We start from the raw sequence: 15,215 nt of genomic DNA on the forward strand, positions 1-15,215 counted from the left end.
TCGAGTTAACCTAAAACTACAACGGCCGTACCTACTCGCCGTCGCGCGGCCTACACCGGTCTCGGTTACTCGCAGTCGCGCGCCCTACTACTGGCCGCCGGATGGGCCGGCGCCGTCGTCGAAGCGGGAGCGCTTCTTGCACTCCGCGCGCCGCGCACGGCGGCGAACGGACATCTCGTCCTCCCACAGGGCCGTCACCGTCGCAAAGGCCACCTTCGTAGCCGCCGCCTCCGCCGGTCGCCCGGGCCTCCTCCTCTCGCCGCCGCCGGACCGCCGCCGCCGCCCGGGCCTCCTCCTCCTCCGCCGCCGCGTCCTCCTCCGCCCGGACCGCCGCCCGGATCGCCGCCACGTCGGCGACGAAGCGGGCCCCTGTCCCTAGCCGCCGCCGCCACGGCTTCGTCCCCGGCGGCGATGGCGACCTCCGGCTCCCGGTTCTCCTGCTCGACCCGCGCGGGAGAACGGCCCCTACGCCGGAGCGAGTCCGGGTCGGAGCACATTAACCCCTAGCCATGGCCGTCGCATAGCCGGCGGCTTCCTCCTCCGCCACCAAAGCCCGGCGGCGCCGGGCGTCCCCCGCATGGGACTCGAAGGACGCGAGCAGAACCAGCGGGTCACGGGCGCACTCGAAGCGCCGGGGCAGGGGGGGGGGGGGTCGTCGTCCGCGATGTCGTGGATGACGGCGTCGGCCGGAGGGGCCGCGAGGGCCGCTCGCGCCTCCGCGGGCTCGGCCCTGGCGCCGGCGAGCCCGACCAGGGCGTTGGCGATCTCTCGCCCGGTCGCCGCGAGGCGCCCTTCCGCGCGCTCGCCGCCTCCGCCTCCGCCTCCGCGACCTCCGCCTCCGCCTCGCGACCTCCGGGTCCAGTCCGCTGGGCCTCAACGCCGGCGGCAGCCTACCTCGTCCTCCTCCTCCTCCGGGTGGAGCCGGGCGGCAAATGTCAACAACTTGCTCCCAACTCATGTGGTCCGCCATGGATGGATGGTACTGTGAGGTGTGCCCGTCGCACCCGGCGGTGTCCACCGTATATAGCCACGGCGGGGCGGAAAACGGCGTTTGCGCGCAGGGCGTTTCCCGCGCGCGCGAAACGCCGGCGAAACTTGTGAATGTATTGGGCGCGCGCGGGAACGATCGTCGTCGCGCGGGAACAGTTAATCGCCGGCGGCAGTCCTCGACGGGACGTAAAACGCCATTAGCGACCTTGACGCTGTCCCCGGATAAAATATGCGTCCGCACCGCTGGAGCTACCCCCGACGCAAACGGTCGCCCTGGGCCACAACGCGTCCGCGGGCCGACGGAAACGGACATTTCGGACGGCCGAAATGCGTCGCGCCGCTGGAGATACCCTTAATGTTTTTTTTTTTTTTTTTGGTTTGGGTCGGCTAAAGTTCAGTGGGACACTTTTTTGCCCTCCTCCTGGACTCCTGGTATTGATGCCGTGGGCCCGTGCGAATTTCTGTAGTACAAGCGGATGGACAGCGGGAGACAAAAGCTGCACCGCTGCCGGAGCGGACGGACCATGAGCAAGTACGCGCGTATCGCAGCGGGTCCCTCTTACTGACTAGCTACCGTGCCATCCCGTGGATGCTGCCTGCCATGCATGTGCTCCGGCGGTTATGTTTCACTGTTTCAGCTTTCAGCTAATTGGAAACTTTTCGATTGGTTTTGTTCGGCTAATTAAGTCAAATCATATCATTCACTATAATCGAACAATGATTAAGAGGCTGGAAACTATGTCAATCCAGTTGTGTAGTCATGTAATATGGAACAGGTGACCTAATGTGTATAAACATTATATTAAAGATCGATATAACATGCATTTTAGAAAAAGAATGCAAAAAGTACTATATCAAAATAGATGACATTGTACAAAAATCAATCACATTTTAATGAATATTCCGAATAAAATATAATATTACTAAAATAGTGTTGACTCTTGGTTTACTTTAATTTTTAGGATCATATTAGTATAGAATATAATGGTCGATGTTTCACCATAGAGACCATCGTCTAAAAAGTCGAACATTTTAAAACAACACAAGTAATTGTGAGGAAGAAAATTAGAGAGAGAGGTTACAACTATAAATGCCTGATTTGGTCCACCTATTAATGATGATGAACTATTTTCCTCAAAGTTTATGAATAAAATATATCGATGCTAAATAAATCACATTGTGATCTAACACCGGAAAAAGTTGTACTACTAACCTAATAATACTTACAAACAACAAATATGGATGTTTTCGCTGTTGACGCAATCATTATTAGCCACAAATTTAGGTTGATTGAAGCTATTACTTGCATATGTGATACTTTATTTACCATAACTTTTTTATGAAGTACAACTGGATTATTTCTTATTATAAAATGTTATATTGATGAAACCATTACTTTATTTTCTTGAACACTCCCAATCCACTACAGATGAAGCCCTTGCATGTTATTTGCGAAGGCCACCGCACTAGTTAGATCTTGTTCGTCTAATCCCTTGGAGAAGGGGTTAGTGGGGATTGGGTGGAGGGACGGGATCAACCAAATCCAAGTCTGAACCAGTTCCACCTCTTGGTCCATTCCCGAGAAAATGACCGAGGCCTTAAGGAGAAATGCTTTCATGCACCGAATAGCCATCCAGGTAAAGGATGATCAGTAGAGAGTGGCGTTTTGGAGCTCATGCTACATGGATCCCGTTTTTCCAAAAAAAAAATGTATGAAATTTTGTAGTTCAAAAAAATTCCGAACGAAAAATCTTGAGGCCGACTTCCTGTATTCAACCACTGTGAAAAAGAATCAACAGGAAAGACTCACTATTTGAGGAAGCGTGAAAATTCACAGAAGTGTGGATGTGAAGTAGTGGAAAGCCCTCCGACATTTGTCAGAATTTGCTACTTTTGTATAGCCTAGAATACAATCTTTGACCATGAGATTTTGCGCTTTGGCATAATGCATCATTGGCTGCATCTAGAAATATGCAGAACATTTTAAATTTTACAATTTCGAATTCGAATTTTGAAAGAAAAAACAGAAACCATGTAGCTCGAGCTACATTTAGGGTTTCCGATGATGAATAGCCTTTTTTCCTCTGCTAGCTGTTGCCTTTTATTAAAAAAAAGGAAACTGCTGGGCGTCCCCCGGGGGATCTGATTCCCCAGCCCCCGGGTCCCCAGCCGTCGGATCAACCATTTTGACGGTTAGATTTGCATGTAGCAAAAAAACACCTCCGGCAGCAAAAAATCACCCCGGCAGCAAATGACTGAAGCAAAAAACGGTTCGTTCAGAAAAGAAAATAAAAAGGCTGGGCTCGCCGGAGACCTCGCCGGAGACCTCGCCGGAGACCACGTAGCAAAACAAATATGATAATGTAGCAAAAAACGGTTCGCCCATGATACAAAAAAAAGATTGAGTTCGCCGGAGACTCGCCGGAACCTCACCGGAGAACTCGCCGGAGACCACGTAGCAAAAATGTTACGCTAATGTAGCAAAAATATATAAAAAATCGTTGAAGACCGTGACAAAGGTCTCGCCCAAGATTTCGCCGGAGATCCCTTAGCAAATGTATTGTGCAATTGTAGCAAAACCGAAATAAAAGTTATAGCAAGAAAAAATTCCTATGTTACAAATCCACAGGATAGAGACCTCGTCGGAGACCAGAAGTCGCCTTCAGAAGAGTCGCCCATGGTTGCGGCAACTCCGTGCACCTAAGGCAGCAACGCCTCGAACCATCGGTAGCAAGGTCGAACACCTAAGGTAGCAAAAATTCACCCTCGCCTGGTAGCAACGCTAGACATCAAAGGTAGCAAAAACCGGCCTCCGCCGGTAGCAACACCAGGTGCCCAAGATAGCAAAACCCTGAACCGCCAGCAGCAAACCCCCGAAGACGGACGGCGCGCGACACATCGAGCTGCGCTTGTAGCACCAGCAGCCGCTCCTCTCGGAGCCCTCTTTGCACGCCTCGACGGCGAGGAGAGGTGGACCTCGCAGGGCATGGCTACACCTCTCAGCGGCGCGCAACGCCGCCCAAAGCGCACGACTCCGCCCAATTCGATGCGGAGGCGACGAAGGCGTACGAGCTGTGGTGGAGGCCGAGCTCAGCGTGAGCGCCGACGAGGACGTGACGGCGCTGCTGCAGAAAGATTATTTCAGGGGAGGCGGCGGACGCGCGCAGGGAGGCGGATCTCGGCGTGGGGGGCGATGAAGGCGTGCAAGCTGCTGGGGGCCGACGAGGACGCGGCGGCGCAGATGCGGGAAGCTCGGTAGTCGCCGGCGTCGGAGGGAGTTGGGACCACGTGGCGACCTTCAGGCGGCGAGGTGCGCGAGCTCGGGGCAGCAAACGACTGGGACCGCGGCTGGGGCGCGGTGGTGTGGCAGGGCGCGGTGGCGTGGTAGATTTCTCCATCTCCATTAGCGAGCAGCAGTTGCGAGAGAGACGAGGAAGGAGATAAGGTTCCGTGGGAGGGGCCCACCAATGACGCGGCTGCTGGATGTTAGACGCGGCCTGCGCGCGATGATGGCCATCCAACGGCCACGGAGCCGGAGGATGGGAGCGCGTTATCCCCCGGGGGTAACGAATCATTTTCCATAAATAAAGGGCAGCGCTGAGCGTCCCCCCGGGGGATCAAATCCCCGATTCCCCGGGTCGCCAGCCGTTCGATGCGAATGGTATTGACAGCTAGATTGGGGTCAACGCTCCCGTACAGAGGAAAAACGAAGAAAAAATCCCCTCCTCCACGACGCACAACCTTGCAGCTGTCGTGATATCGTCACGGCATATGCTACGGGGTAGCTAAAGTTAGGTGGTTCCTGTATGGGCGTCGACGGTATCCGGATGCGGGATTGGTACACAGCACGCGGTGATGTACCCAGGTTCAGGGCCCTCGCGGTGGAGGTAAAACCCCTACTCCTGCATGTCTGATGTATATGACAGTATATGGTGTTACATAGTTGCTCCTTGAGCTGTTTGTCCTGGGGAGGAAGAAGCTACTATGAGCTATGATGAGCCTGGCCGGCTTGGAGAGAGCCTGGCCGGCTGCTCGTATGTGAGCTGAGAGAGAGAGAGGGCAGCGTTGGCCATGTTGAGCGTGAGCCTGAAGGGCTCTCCCTGGTGTGCCTTATAAAGGCTGGCACCCAGGGGACAAGTGGTGGCCCACATGCACTGTAGCTGAGATGACTACTGGGGTTCCATCAACTGTACACTACAGTGCTACTATTGTGCCACAGTGAGTCTAGTCTACCTATCGATAGCTTGATAGAGTAGCACGATCCCTTGTCTTGTCGCTGTACGTAGCAGAGCATCTCGATGCTGTGGATCCTGATCGATCTCATCCTTGGATGCTAGAAGCTGGAAGCTGGATCGTACGTGGCCTTGGTCAGCTGGCCACTTGTTTGGTCTTCACGTGAGGTGGTTGCATGTATGATGGAGAGTTGGAGCCGGCCATCTTGCATGGAAGCTGGCAGCTGGCTGTGGGAGTTGAACCCGGCCGCACGCATGGCGACGAGCAGGGAGCTGGCCACGGGGTGCTCCTGATCGAGCGTGGTTGCCGGTCGATCCTGCACCGATCGGGGAGCCGGCCGGGCGACCGCCCGGTCGGCCCAGCGCGGAGGCCTCCGGCCGGATGCGGCCCAAGGAAAGGAAGCGGCCAGCCGTCCGAGCGGGCCGAGTAGGAGGCCGACCCAGCAGGTGGAGCCAGATCCGGAGCGGGCCGGGCAAGCCGGAAGGCGGCCCGAGCATGGGCGCGAGCGTGGGAGCTAGCCTGGAGCAAGCCGGTGCAGCCGGAAGCCGGCCCGAGCGCGACCGGTTGACCCGGGCGCACTATTTCTTCTATGTTTTACTGATTTCTTCATATCTTTTGCTACGCTGCATCTTTTATTGATCCGCGAAGTGCTGCGCGCTCGTAAACTCGAGGACTTTGCCATACCGGGGGTCATCCCCCCGACATTAGCCCCCGAGCCTACGTGGGACTCGAAGAGTAGTCGAGTCGCGTGGAGGGTCCCGAACTCGATGTTGATGATGTAGATGATGATGGCGATGTCGATGTAGCCCATGGCGTGGCGTGGGGTCGCAGCCGGGCAAGGCGGCGAGGGCTCAGCCGGACGAGGCGGTGGGAGCGCAGCCGGGCGAGGCGGCGATAGCGCAGCCGGGCGAGGCGGCGAGGGCGCAGCCGGACGATGGCGGCGAGGGCGCAGCCGGACAAGGCGGCGAGTTCGCAGCCGGATGATGGCGGCGAGGGCGCAGCCGAACGATGGCGGCGAGGGCGCAGCCGGACGAGGTGGTGAAGGCGTAGCCGGACGGGGCGCGAAGGCGCAACCGGACGAGGCGCGAAGGCGCAGCCGGATGATGACGGCGCAGCCGGACGAGGCGGTGAAGGCGCAGCCGGACGAGGCGGCGAAGTCACAGCCGGACGAGGCGCGAAGGCGCAGCTGGACGAGGCTGAGACGCAGCCGGACGAGGCGGCGAAGGCGCAGCCGGACGAGGCGACGAAGTCGCAGTCGGACGAGGCGCAGCCGGACGAGGCGACGAAGTCGCAGCCGGACAAGGCGCAGCCGGACGAGGCGGCGAAGCCGGACGAGACAACGAAGGCGCAGCCGGACGAGGCGACGAAGTCGCGGCCGGACGAGGCGCGAAGGCGTAGCCAGACGGCGAAGGCGCAGTCGGACGAGGCGCAGCCGGACGAGGCGGCGAAGGCGCAGCCGGACGAGGCGACGAAGCCGCAGCCGGACAAGGCGCAGCCGGACGAGGCGACGAAGCCGCAGCCGGACAAGGCGCAGCCGGACGAGGCGACGAAGCCGCAGTCGGACAAGGCGCAGCCGGACTAGGCGACGAAGCCGCAGCCGGACAAGGCGCAGCCGGACGAGGCGACGAAGCCGGACGAGACGACGAAGGCGCAGCCGGACGAGGCGCAGCCGGACGAGGCGACGAAGTCGCAGCCGGACGAGGCGCGAAGGCGCAGCCAGACGGCGAAGGCGCAGTCGGAAGAGGCGCGAAGGCGCAGCCGGACGAGGCGGCGAAGGCGCAGCCGGGCGAGGCGGCGAAGGCGCAGCCGGACGAGGCGACGAAGGCACAGCCGGACGAGGCGACGAAGTCGCAGCCGGACAAGGCGCAGCCGGACGAGACGACGAAGGCGCAGCCGGACGAGTTGACGAAGTCGCAGCCGGACGAGGCGACGAAGTCGCAGCCGGACGAGACGCAGCCGGACGAGGCGTGAAGGCGCAGCCGGACGAGGCGCGAAGGCACAGCCGGACGAGGCGCAGCCGGAAGTGGTCGTTGAGGACCGCCAGCTCGAAGGCTCTGGGCCGCTGGCAAGGTGGACGCGGTGTCCACCGGCTCGTGCTGAAGAGCACCCGGAAGTGGTCGCTGAGGACCGCCAGCTCGAAGGCTCTGGGCCGCTGGCAAGGTGGACGCGGTGTCCGCCGGCTCGTGGCCGAAGAGCACCCGGAAGTGGTCGCCGAGGACCGCCAGCTCGAAGGCTCTGGGCCGCTGGCAAGGTGGACGCGGTGTCCGCCGGCTCGTGCTGAAGAGCACCCGGAAGTGGTCGTTGAGGACCGCCAGCTCGAAGGCTCTGGGCCGCTGGCAAGGTGGACGCGGTGTCCGCCGGCTCGTGCTGAAGAGCACCCGGAAGTGGTCGCTGAGGACCGCCAGCTCGAAGGCTCGGGCCGCGGCAAGGTGGACTCTGTGTCCACCGGCTCGTGCTCGAAGAGCACCCGGAAGTGGTCGCCGAGGACCGCCAGCTCGAAGGCTCTGGGCCGCGGCAAGGTGGACTCGTGTCCGCCGGCTCGTGCTCGAAGAGCACCCGGAAGTGGTCGCCGAGGACCGCCGGCCTCGAAGGCTCGGGCCGGCCGGCAAGGTGGACGCGGTGTCCGCCGGCTCGTGGCCGAAGAGCACCCGAAGTGGTCGCCGAGGACCGCCAGCTCGAAGGCTACGGGCCGGCGGCAAGGTGGACTCTGTGTCCGCCGGCTCGTGCCGAAGAGCACCCGGAAGTGGTCGGCCGAGGACCGCCAGCTCGAAGGCTCGGGCCGCCGGCAAGGTGGACTCGTGTCCGCCGGCTCGTGGCCGAAGAGCACCCGGAAGTGGTCGCCGAGGACCGCCAGCTCGAAGGCTCGGGCCGCCGGCAAGGTGGACTCTGTGTCCGCCGGCTCGTGCTCGAAGAGCACCCGGAAGTGGTCGCCGAGGACCGCCGGCTCGAAGGCTCGGGCCGCCGGCAAGGTGGACTCTGTGTCCGCCGGCTCGTGCCGAAGAGCACCCGGAAGTGGTCGCTGAGGACCGCCAGCTCGAAGGCTCTGGGCCGCTGGCAAGGTGGACTCTGTGTCCGCCGGCTCGTGCTGAAGAGCACCCGGAAGTGGTCGCTGAGGACCGCCAGCTCGAAGGCTCTGGGCCGCTGGCAAGGTGGACTCTGTGTCCGCCGGCTCGTGCTGAAGAGCACCCGGAAGTGGTCGCTGAGGACCGCCGGCTCGAAGGCTCTGGGCCGCTGGCAAGGTGGACTCTGTGTCCGCCGGCTCGTGCTGAAGAGCACCCGGAAGGTGGACCTTGGGGTCCGCCAACTCGATGAAGTCCATCGGAGATAGTCATATAAGAGACAAAGTTAGTCAGTAAAGACATATAATATGTGCAGCCTTAGCAGTGCTAGCTTTATGTAGAGGGATGTTGGCTCGGTTTCGTCCGAGCCCCCTGGAGTCATTTTCATGTCCCCCCCGCTCTTTGGCTTTTGCTCTTGCCAGTCGGACAGCCGGGTTGCGGTCTGTAGCTGGGTCAAGAGTGGGCCGCAAAGTGGAGCGCACAGTACTTAGACTTTGAGGGGCGGACTCATTCGAGCTACATCGGCGAAGGCCGGGATGCCCAAGGTGATCTCTCTTTGGACGTTGTTCATGTGAGGCGACCTCCAGCTTTTGCTCTTGCTAGCCATGAAGCCGGGTTGCGGACAACAGCTGAGTCGAAGAGTGGGCCTTTGGTACCGTACACACTACTAAGCCGTTTGTGGGATAGAGCATTTTGGACCAACCGGCGAGCCCCCGGGACGAGTTGAGTCGGTCCGGGGTTAAGCGGCGAAGTGCGGCGGGAGAGGGGTAGCCCCCGAGTGTAACTCGGGGTTACCCAGCTGAGCAGCGGAGCGGAAAGGTACTGCGCAGTACTTACATTTTGTTTTCGCTGTAGGGTTGATCTCGATAGTGATGAAGAGTTGTTGAAGCCGTAGAGGCGATAGAGTGGCTAGTGGCCTCAGCCGGCTTGACTCCAGCCGGCCAAGCTACCAAACGCGCTGCAGATGTACAAGTCGATGCAGATTCCGGCTGCACAGATTCAGCCGGACGGGCGACCAAACGCGCTCGGGCTGGTTCAGTCGGTGCAGGCTCCACTCATCCCATTCCCAGCCGGCCTGGACAGGCGGAACCGGTACGAGCGGAGTCGAGCCACCAACCAACAGACCCAGCCCCAGCCGGGTTAAGGACAGCCCGCCCAGCCGGCACTGGCACAGCCGGCTCAATCGATTGAACATAGAGCGGATTCAGTCGGCGGCATGTTTTCCGCCGGAATTTTTTTTTTATAGCTGGCAACTTATTTTTCTCTTTTTATTTTTCAGTCGGCAGCTTGCTTGAGCCGGCCACTTTTCTTTCTATTTTCACCCGGCTAGGGGATTTATTTTCAGCTGGCGAGGCGTATTTTTTTTTTCAATCGGCCAACATTCTCTTTTTCTTTTTTCTTTCTCCTTCGTTTTTCTTTTTTTCTCAGCCGGCAGCCATACGTTCAGCCGGCCCCACGTTTCTTTTCTTTTCACCGATGCGTTCTTTTCTTTGGCAGGAGAGCCATAGGCTCACGCGGCAGCCGGTACGGGCGCGGCGGGCGGAGCATCGCCGGAGCAAGCCGGCCGCGGCGAGCCAACGACGAACGTGAGCCAGGCGCAGCCGGTAGTGGAGCTTGGCGCGATGGCGCGCGGGAAGAGCCGGAGCCGCGAGTCGGAGTTGGAGACGAAGCCGGCAGGGGCTGCGTGGAGCAGCCGGAGGTGGTGCGGCCGACGCGGAGCCGGGCGGCGCAGGAGCCGGCCATGGCGAGGCGCGGGCGGCGGATGGCGCGGCGCAGAGCCGGCAGAAGAGTTGGCAAGGTCGGCGGTGGCGCAGCCGCATGACGCAGCGGTGAGCCGGCCACGGCGCGAGCCGGCAGTGGGCGCGGCGCTGCTGCTGCTGCTTGGAGAGGACCGGGCGCTGTGGTGCAGCTTGGGAGCCGTTGATGGCGCGCGCAGCCGTAGAGGCGCGGGGTAGCCGGAGTCGACCACGGCAGGGTGCGCGGCGCGCCGGACGAGGAAGAGCGCTGGAGCTGGGCGCGGCCGGAGCCGGCCGCCGCGACGGAGTTCACGCATGCCTGGATGGTGCTACTGTGAGCCGGCCATGGCGCGAGCCGGCAGGGGCGCAGGACGCGGTGGCGTCGCAGCTGGAGCCAGACGAGCGGGTCGCAGTTGGAGCCGGACGAGGCGTTGCGCACGCGCGCGGAAGGCGGAGATGGTCGCGGCGAAGCCGGACGGGCGCAGGTGCGCAGCAGCCGGAGGTGTTGGCGACGGAGCCGGTCATGGCGTGGCCAGGCATGTGAGCCTGAAGCGGAAGCCGGAGCTGGTGATGGCCGTTGGTGAGGTGGTCGCTGGCCGCCAGGCGCAGCTGCGTGGCAGCCGGGGGTGGCCTGAGCAGCACTGACCGGCGGGCGGACGTGGCGGAGGTTGACGCCGGCGAGCCGCAAGAGGCCGTGGCGCCCGGAAGCCGGTGATGGCCGTGGTGGGCCGCCGCGGGCGCGCGTAAGCCGCAGGAGACCGTGGCGCCCGGAAGCTGGAGATGTCACGCGGCGGTGATGGCCGTGACGGGCGCAGCCGGAGATGGCCGTAGCGCGGCCGATTCGCTGCTGTTGTGCTCTTGCTGCGCGGTCGGCCGGCCCGTGGCGGAGCGAGTGCTAACGCGGCCGTCTTCTGGTTTCTCGCCGGCGCTGCACGTATGCGCGCGTGTGTGCTGCTGCTTGGCCAAGCTCGTTATTGCTTGCTTGCTATAGTAGAGAGAAACAGCAGCCGTGAGAGTACAGGAAATGATATACTGTGGCTCTTTATGTGCGTGCGTGTTCACGAGACATGTAAACTGGGAATACAGAATACAGATTGAAACTTAGCTCGAGCGGCCGCAGATGTGCGTGCTTCTTTGCTGGTCGCGCGTGCGCGCTGCTGCCGTTCGTCGCTGGGCGCTGCACCACCGTCTGCCGGCTGCTTGTCCGCCAGCCCTGCTCGTCGCCGTGCGCTGCTAGCTCGAGCGCGCGTAGCGGCCGAGTGGAGCCGTCGCAGCTTGGCCTGCTGAGAAGCGTGCGCTCACGGGCGGACGAGGCGATGCAGCTGCGGCCGGGCGAGGCGTGCGCGACGGCAACGTGACCGCAGCCCCTGGGACAGGTCGGAGACGTCGCTGTCGGCCGTGGGCGTCGCGCCGAACGGAGACAGCGTGGCCACGGCCGGCCGGCGTGCAGCGGTTCTCCAGGGGCCAAGCCCCCGGTTTTGCTGTAGACATGGGCGCAGGTGAAGAAGCTCGCGGCAGCAAGGGCCGCAGCGGAGACGAAGCCGCGCCTGAGGAGGGCGGTGATGAAGGCCGCGGCGGTGAAGCCATGCTCGGAGAGGGCGGCGGTGAAGCCATGCCCGGAGAGGGCGGCGATGCCGGCGGCGTTGAAGGCCGCGGCGGTGACGATGATGAGGAAGGGTCCCGTCCGGACGAACTCCGGCCGGCGCCACTGAAGGCCCCACGGTGGGCGCCAAATGTCGTGATATCGTCACGGCATATGCTACGGGGTAGCTAAAGTTAGGTGGTTCCTGTATGGGCGTCGACGGTATCCGGATGCGGGATTGGTACACAGCACGCGGTGATGTACCCAGGTTCAGGGCCCTCGCGGTGGAGGTAAAACCCCTACTCCTGCATGTCTGATGTATATGACAGTATATGGTGTTACATAGTTGCTCCTTGAGCTGTTTGTCCTGGGGAGGAAGAAGCTACTATGAGCTATGATGAGCCTGGCCGGCTTGGAGAGAGCCCGGCCGGCTGCTCGTATGTGAGCTGAGAGAGAGAGAGGGCAGCGTTGGCCATGTTGAGCGTGAGCTCGAAGGGCTCTCCCTGGTGTGCCTTATAAAGGCCGGCACCCGAGGGACAAGTGGTGGCCCACATGCACCGTAGCTGAGATGACTACCGGGGTTCCATCAACCGTACACTACGATGCTACTATTGTGCCACGGTGAGTCTAGTCTACCTATCGATAGCTTGATAGAGTAGCACGATCCCTTGTCTTGTCGCTGTACGTAGCAGAGCATCTCGATGTCGTGGATCCTGATCGATCTCATCCTTGGATGCTAGAAGCTGGAAGCTGGATCGTACGTGGCCTTGGTCAGCCGGCCACTTGTTTGGTCTTCACGTGAGGTGGTTGCATGTATGATGGAGAGTTGGAGCCGGCCATCTTGCATGGAAGCCGGCAGCTGGCTGTGGGAGTTGAACCCGGCCGCACGCATGGCGACAAGCGAGGAGCCGGCCACGGGGTGCTCCCGATCGAGCGTGGTTGCCGGTCGATCCTGCACCGATCGGGGAGCCGGCCGGGCGACCGCCGGTCGGCCCAGCGCGGAGGCCTCCAGCCGGATGCGGCCCAAGGAAAGGAAGCGGCCAGCCGTCCGAGCGGGCCGATGAGGAGGCCGACCCGGCAGGTGGAGCCGGACTGGAGCGGGCCGGGCAAGCCGGAAGGCGGCCCAGCATGGGCGCAGGCGTGGGAGCTAGCCTGGAGCAGGCCGGTGCAGCCGGAAGCCGGCCCGAGCGCGACCGGTTGACCCGAGGCGCACTATTTCTTCTATGTTTTACTGATTTCTTCATATCTTTTGCTACGCTGCATCTTTTATTGATCCGCGAAGTGCTGCGCGCTCGTAAACTCGAGGACTTTGCCATACCGGGGGTCATCCCCCCGACAGCAGCACGCCGGCGTTGTCGAGCCCTACTTGCGCACCGCCGCCCGCGCCGCTAAATGGTGCCCGCTCCGGCAGCACCACCGTCCTGGACATGTAGCTTCACCTCCGGCCTGTGTTATCACCGCCAGCAGCCTCGCCGGACTACTTACAACACGGCAGCGCCCAGTTTGTAGCAACGGGCGGCGCCCGTTGGTGGTAGCACCGCTGACGGCCTCGCCGGAATCCTTGCAGCAAGCAGCGACCTGTTTGTAGCAACGGCCACTGCCGTTTGTAGCAAAGGCTGCCGCCGTTTGGAGCAACCGTCGCCTCCGTTTGCAGCAACAGCCGCCGCCGCTTGTAGCAACGGCCGCCCCCGCCGCCGCTTTTAGCATAGGTCGCCGCTCTTTGTAGCAGCCATCGCCACCCTTTGTAGCAGCGGCCGTCGACTATTAGAGCAGACGCCACCGCCCTTGTAGCCGACGCCGGCGCTCCTTGTAGCAGACGCCGCTGCCGCTGGCAGCATAGGCTCCTGTCGCTCGCAGCTCTTGCAAACGCCGGTCGTAGCATCACGACTGGGAACTCCTTCGCCGCCCCGAGCATCGAGCGACGGCGTGGCCCCAACTCCTCCGGCGTCCATGGCGGTCTCAACATCGAGCCCATGTCGGAGTTGTGGTCGGCGACCTGTGGCTGGGCGGTGGCCGTGGTGAGTGGTGGGGAGGCGGTCCGAGCTCTACGCATGGGATGCAGGCTTTCGCCAGGGTGCGGGCGCGGGGGAGAAGATGCAGCTACCGCAGAAAGCAATGGAAGATGCGGAGGAGAGCATATCGTTGAGGAAGAAGAACTAGGGGATAAGGTTGGGGGTGGGCCCGCTGTCGCTCGATTCTGCCACCAATAAGGACGCGTGTCGCGCTGGCTATCCGGAGGATGCGAGGCGAGCGATCGTCCGGGGGCAGCCAAGCGTTTTCCTAAAAAAAATCACTCGGTATACGTAGCTTCCATCCCGGCAGAAGCTAGGCAGAAAGTCTGGCGATTTGCACAAAAATAACCCAAAAGTGAAAGAAAAGCACAGACTAACCCTCCGGCGAAACTATTTCACCAATCTAACCCTTTTGTGTGGCGCCCCTCCCACGGGCGCCACACATGCCCATGTGGCTCCCCTCCGCCGGCGCCACACACCCAGCCGACATGGCCCCCTCGCCGCTGAGCTGGTGCGCCCATCCGACGTGGCAGCATGTGTGGCGCCCCTCCCAACGGCGCCACACATGCACTTGGAATCCCCCAAAACATACTGTAAGACAAATCCTCTGGGACTTAGCCGTTTTGCGAGGCTCGATGTGTGGCGCCGATGCCACGGGCGCCACACTAGCCTGTGTGGCGCCGATGCCACGGGCGCCACACATAGAGGCTCGCGAAAACGGCTAAGGACTTATCGTCCGGAGCCCCTGGATGTTTTGGTCCTAATAGTTCATATAAGTTGGCATGTGTGGCGCCGATGCCACGGGCGCCACACTAGCACTTGTGGCGCCAGTGGGAAGGGCGCCACACATGGACTTGTGTTGAAAACATGAAAAATCCTACCAAACTCCAACAGATTACGAGTACAACATTGGACACAACAAGTAGCAATTTCATGACATACACATATAACACTTCATAGGTCACATTGTAGCACGTAGATTCAAACAACAAGTAGCATTACAGACCATGGTTCGAAATGATATAGGGTTCACAAATCGATACTTATGAATATAGAGTTCAGAACAACACGTAGCACATCCTAGTAGCGTCCTCGACGTGCCGTCCTCGTGGGCTGCTTTCGGATGGCCATCCTCTTCGTCCGCTGCCTTGGCTGCTCCTGCTGCTGCTCCTGCTGCTCCTGCTGCTGCTCCTGCTGCTCCTGCTGCTCCTCCTGCTGCTCCTGCTGCTCCTCCTGCTGCTCCTGCTCCTCCTCCTCCTCCTCCTCCTCCTCATCTGAAGAGAACGGCTCGTCGTTCCTCATCCTCGACATAGCTGATCTCCGCGGCCGCCCGTCATCCTCCTCAGTGACAACCTTCTTTCCTCGGTTGACATAATCTTCCGGAGTGTACCGGTTTGGAGCCTTGCCCCTTGGCTTCAGCTCGGTAAGCTGACCGTTGCTTGGAGGTACGCTTCGGAAGTATGCCTTGACTCGGAATTAGGTCGTCCTCGGGAGGAATCTTCACAAACATGAACACATGAGATTACAAAAGTTGAAATTAGTAAGAACATGTTTCACGAGCAACAAAATAGTCCATACATGTTCTTCGGAAGAGGAGGATGTA

This window comes from Lolium rigidum, chromosome 1 (genome assembly GCF_022539505.1).
Source record: "Lolium rigidum isolate FL_2022 chromosome 1, APGP_CSIRO_Lrig_0.1, whole genome shotgun sequence".
Lineage (NCBI taxonomy): Eukaryota > Viridiplantae > Streptophyta > Magnoliopsida > Poales > Poaceae > Lolium > Lolium rigidum.